This window comes from Phyllopteryx taeniolatus, chromosome 4, assembly GCF_024500385.1.
Source record: "Phyllopteryx taeniolatus isolate TA_2022b chromosome 4, UOR_Ptae_1.2, whole genome shotgun sequence".
Lineage (NCBI taxonomy): Eukaryota > Metazoa > Chordata > Actinopteri > Syngnathiformes > Syngnathidae > Phyllopteryx > Phyllopteryx taeniolatus.
In genome coordinates, this window is record NC_084505.1 from 19276011 (window position 1) to 19282098 (window position 6088).

The window sequence follows — 6088 nt, forward strand, 5'->3', positions numbered from 1 at the left end:
TTGATTTGATTGTTAAAATCAAACTAACGTCTCAAAGGGCACCACGTGACATGTTTCAAGTTGAACTTTACGCGAAATGACGACAAACCTTTTTAAATCGGTCTCGGAATCTGGAGGTTGCGACATTCTACGACATTTTGAGTCCTAGATTACAGAGGTTTACTTAAATTCAGAGCACACTCAAAAGTGGAATTTGATGGTATATTTAAGGAAAGACAACTACAAAAAGAAAATAACACTAAGATTAAACGAAAGAAAGAAACTGAGGCATACGAAAATGGAAAAGAGGACATCGTGTGTGGTCGGTTGGGCTAAACTAAGTGAGCGTTTAATGCGTTGAGTCAGAGAGCGAGAAGGCAAAGTTGGGATTTCGTATGACGCTAGTAATTTCCAAATTTGAGTAAACGGATTTTAAAATAATATTCATCTAAAGCACTCCCAGCTTTGCACTCTCACGCATGGGATCATTGTTTAAACTTGATCGGTTGCTTATTGTTCAATACAACGTTTCGTACGGTTTGATTTCAAATCATGAACAGCTCTCAAAATCACGCAGAGGACCTGTCGAAGTGAGAATGGGGACACAGACACCGAGGCATACGTTTGGAATATATCTACAGAGTTTGCAAGATATAAAATAGGACATTTTATCTTCTGTTCACAAACATCAGAGGCACGTCCACAAGTTCTGGCGTTTCCAGTTCCGCTCAACGCCAGTGGGTGGAGCCTCACGCGCATCAGTGGCTATTGACCACATGGTCTTCCCCAACCACTTGGTCCGGGAAGGGGTCTTTTGAAGACAGGAATCAAAATTTGACGGGAACAGCAACAGAGAATGCATAGTACCAAATCCATTTCAAATTATGACACACGCACCCATTATATGTCACACTTAACATTCGTGTCTTGGAAAGTCGATGGCATTCAATCACAGGCGAAGAGAATTAAGGTTATGGATTATACCACTAAACTTAAAACAGAGCTCCTCCTATTACAAGAAGGTTATCTCTGCCTTTTATAACTGTAGACAAAGAGGAGTCTCAATACTAGTCCATAAAAGACTACTTTTGACAATAAATAGTACAGTAGTACATCCAGAAGGCCGATATGTAATTCTACAGGCTACATTATTTAACAAGCTTTATACAATTGTCAATGTATACGCTCCAAATAAAGATGATCCAGCCTTTTTTCACATGCTCTTTTCACACTTGTTAAACTTGTCAGCCACTTCTACAATTATAATGGGAGGTGATTTTAACCTTACGCTAAATCCCCTAATAGAGCGCTCAAATCTCAAAAATAGTAATCAGCCGCAATGCTCCAATAGACGAGAGCGGCATATGGAGGATTTGGCTCTCGTTGACATATGGCGGCTGAAAAACCGTACAAAAAGAGAATACACATTTTTCTCGTCAATTCACCGCTCTTTCTCAAGAATAGATTTCTTTTTTCCAAACAATTCGGCAGCTCAAATAATTACTCTAAACATCCCCCAATGAAATGCACAAATTAAAGAACGCCTTGATGTTCCTTTAACCATCACAGAATTACACAACGCATTCAAAATTATGCAACCGAGACGGGCGCCTGGTCCGGACGGAATCCCTGTTGAATTCATTAAACATTTTTGGCCAATACTAGCGCCTCTATTTTTCAGAACAGGATAAAAGTAGAATTAGTAGCCATATGAACACAGCTTCAATTAAGTTATTAGTCGAGCCAGGTAAAGACCCCACTCTCCCGGCGAATTATCGGCCCTTATCACTGATTAATGTAGCTATCAAGATGATCTCGAAAGGCCTCGCAGCGAGACTTGAAAAGGTCCTTCTGTCGATAATCCACTATGACCAGACAGGCTTCATTAAAGGTAGAAGTTTCACAAATAATGTCAGATGTCTGTTGAATTTAATAAGCACGTCACAGCGTAAAAATCTAAACGCAATCCTCATGTCACTTGGCGCAGAGAAAGCTTTCGATAAAGTTAACTGGGCTTTCCTGTTTGCAGTACTTGGCAAATTCGGCTTTGGATAGCAACATTATACAATTCGCCCAAAGCGACAGTCACCACAAATAGGATCACTTCACAAAGTGTTACATTACAAAGAGGAACCAGACAAGGATGTCCACTCTCACCAATGCTATTTGCAATATTTCTCAAACCTCTTGCTGCCGCTATACGTCAGAATGCTATTATTAAAGGTATCTGCTCACTAGTGACAGAACCCAAAATCAACCTATATGCTGATGATATTCCTCTTTACTTGCAGGAACCCAAGTATTCTCTTCAATCTCATTAAAACCTTTTCTCAAATATCAGACTGGACAAAATCAACAATACTCCCAATGACAGCAAGCTCGTGGACTCCTGCAGATCAAATCCCAGAGTACCCTATTCCTATAGGAAACATTAAGTCGGTATCAATATTTCATCAAAACTCACAGAGCTAACCAATCTAAATTACACACCACTTCTGGAAAAAATCTCAGCTGACTTAAGACGCTGGAATAACTTGCCTATATCATTACCGGGAAGTATAGCTACAATAAAAATGAAAACCTTACCTCAAATAAATTATTTATTTTCAATGATTCCATTTAAGCCCACATTTAAATGGTTTCAAACCTTAGATTCTGCTGTAACACATTTCTATTCAAACAAATAAGAAAAATAGAATCAGTTTATCCACTCTTCAGAAAAATAAACATGAGGGAGGCCTAAATGCTCCCAACTTTAAACACTATTCTTTAGCTAACCAATTACAACACCTCATCAAAAGGTTGCACCACAGATTCTTGGCTAGAATTGGAACAAACAGACTGCAACAACATCAAACTACCAAAACTCCCATTTATTTCTACTAGTCTTAAGCGCCATAAATGTTTCAAGAATCCAATAATCGCATCCACCTTAACGGCTTGGTGGCAAAGTTTAGAATCTCAATTAGCTCCCAGTATGCTCTCCCTTCATTTTAGTACATGGGAACAACATAGAATGAACCACCTACAACAACTATTTTAACAATAGTCTTTTTAGGACACGTGATGAATTCAAAATAACAGCCGGAAACTTTCTTCAATACAAGAAATTAAAAGCAGCAATTCAAAAAAAGAATACCAACACTCCAGAGCACCCTCGAACTGCTGGAGTTTGTCAAGCAAACAATGAAGCTTCTCCCGCAAACTAAAAGAAATCCCTCAAAAGTTTATCAATTAATTTCATGTACGAAATCAATGCGCTTACCAATCACCAAATGGGAAGATGACCTCTCCATGTCTGCTGACCGTAGCTACTGGATACAGATTTGTAACAATGTGTTGAGAATGACAAAAAACGCCAATCTACAGCTTAAACAATATAAAGTGCTTCCTTGAACACACTTTACTCAGTACACTATGCATGAAATGGGCTTCTCTCCATCTAATATATGCGTGCAATGCACCAAAAATACCCCAGACACCTATTTTCATGCTATAGGGAATGTACACCAATTCAATGCAATTCAATTTGGTCTTCGGTTATACAAAAACTCTCGTATATTTTAAACCGCAGGATCCCACTTTTCCCCAAGATTGTGCACACTTGGCGACTTGGGCATAATTGACCTCCCTAATAAATATTCACAATCATTACTTATGAATGCTTCTATTAACCTGGAAAAACAAACAAGCTATTAACTTCAATCAGTGGCTAAATCACATCATAGACTATATTGCGTTAGAAAAAAATATCAGCAGAACAAAAAAATCAATGACACATATACGTAGATAGCCGGTCACCGTTCCTCAACATGCTAAATCTAGACTCTTGATTCCTTTGCCTGAGTAGGGTGCCATCTGACATTGGCTGGCGGGGTGGCATTGGGTCCCTGCGGCCGGTTGTCGGGGCGCCTCGGTGGGGCCGCCGGACCGCCCTGGGTCCCTCGGTGTGGGACGCGTCCCGTCCGCCGGGCTGCTCTCGGGAAGACCTCTTGGCCTGCTCGCGCCCCTTGATTGATTGGGTGGGGTCCTCGGCCGCCACAGCAATTACAGGACACTTCTGTCAGTCTTTGGGTATGAATTGTATCCGCAGGCACACACCCCTTACTGTAACTAATGACTAATAATGAATATGCAAATCGCTTGTGTATCCCCTCACTTATACTCTCATGCCCTACAGTTCCTCTTTTGGAGCTTGGGTGGCACCTTGCGCCTTGTCTCTCTCTCTTTCTCCCCAGCAATCAGCATCACCTGTGCAGCGCGCCTGTATTCAAGCAGCCCTGATTACTTCCTGCGTTTAAGCCTGCCAAGTCCAGCAAACCTTCGCCTGAGTATTGACACTGGCCGATGCTCATACTTCCAGGTTTCTGCGGTATGCAAGTAATTATCAGACGACCGACATCTCTCCCCGCCCGATTTTGTTCTCTCCCGTCTCCAGTGTTCATTCCGTGCCTTCCCCGCCTCGCTGTCTGCTCCGGCCACGCCGCCAAGTCACACCACCTGCCCACGTGCCCGCTTCCTGCTCGCTCCTTGTTCCCGACGGCCCACCGCCTTGCCGTGGATATCCTTACCCTGAGTCAACCTGTAATAAACCATTCCAAATCTACTCTCTTCGCCTCAGTCTGCCCTTGGGTCCAATCCAACTCCCATCCGACTTCGTACCGTGACACATATTGCTTTTTCAGGGGGTGAACAGCACTCACTCTGTTGAATTTAGCAATCAAAATAATAAGGGAGGACGGCCCCGCAATCAATATGCATTGACTTACAAATAACAGCTAATTACACTTATAAACAAATCTAATGGCGCTTGTTAAACTTGCCTATCTGTACGCATTATCCATGTAAATGCAGAAACAGATGCACAAAGCCAACATTATATAGCTTGTTCATACGTGTACATGAAAGGAGAAAAAGATGCGCATTGCGACAAACCTAAGCAAGCTTGTTAAAAGGTCATTTAGCACATGCGTAGAGGAACAAAAAAGGCACCATGCTGAACATGTCATTTATGTAAATGGGCAAACATGGGACAAGCAAACATCGTAGCTTGTTAAAAACGCCCATTTGTGTGTGAACGGACAAACACGGATGCATGATGGGACAAACACAAGGCAGCTTGTGTGTAAGTGGACAAATAAATGCACCGTGCTGAAGATGCCATTTATGTAAATGGACCAACCGATGCGAGATGCGGCAAACAATTTAGCTTGTTAAAAACGCCCATTTATACACATTGTGTGTAGATGGACCAACACATATGACAAACAAACATCAAGTCGCTTGTTAAAGCATGGTGATCCATACACGTGTATATGATTAGACCAGCAAAAATGCATTTCACAGCTTGATGGTAGAAGACGTTTTTAAGCCTTGTGGTTTTAGACTTTGTCCTGTGGCGTTTTCCAGAGGGACGAGGGTAGAAGTGGGAGTGTCTGGGATGAGAGGGGTCCTTTATGATTCCGCGAGCTTTGCGCATTTCATCTGCCAGTGTCAGCGTCCATGAGGGTGGCTAGTGAACCTCCAATCTCCCACTCCGCTGCTTTCACCACCCGCCGCAGATCCTTCCTGTCCTTTACCGTACAGCTACTCAAAGCAACTTGTGCGGCTCTCTCTCTCTCTCTCTTTAAAAGTTGATCGGCAGCTGTTGGGGGAGCTGGGCTTGGCGTAGATTTTGGAACGCTGAGTTCGTTTTTACTGACCACACCCAAGCCTGATTCCCTCCAGACCTGTTCGATCAAGAAATCACTTCAATAGAAGCTGTCTGACAAAATGAAGTGAGCCAAATGATTACAAAAGACATTTAAGAACAGATGATAAATAATTGGCATCTATCAGTCTGGAAAGGTTTACAAAGCCATTTCTCAAGCTTTAGGACTCCAGAGAACCACGGTAAGTGCCAATATCCACAAATGGAGAAAACATGGCGCAATCATGAATATAAAGGTTTGTTTTCCTTTTGCAAAACCGTATCTGAATGATTCCCGAGACTTTTGGGAGAACATTCTATTGACTGATGAGACGAAAGGTGTGTGTCTCGTTACATCTGGTCTAAATGTAACACAGCATTTAAGAAAAAGAACATCATATTAACAGTCAAACATGGTTG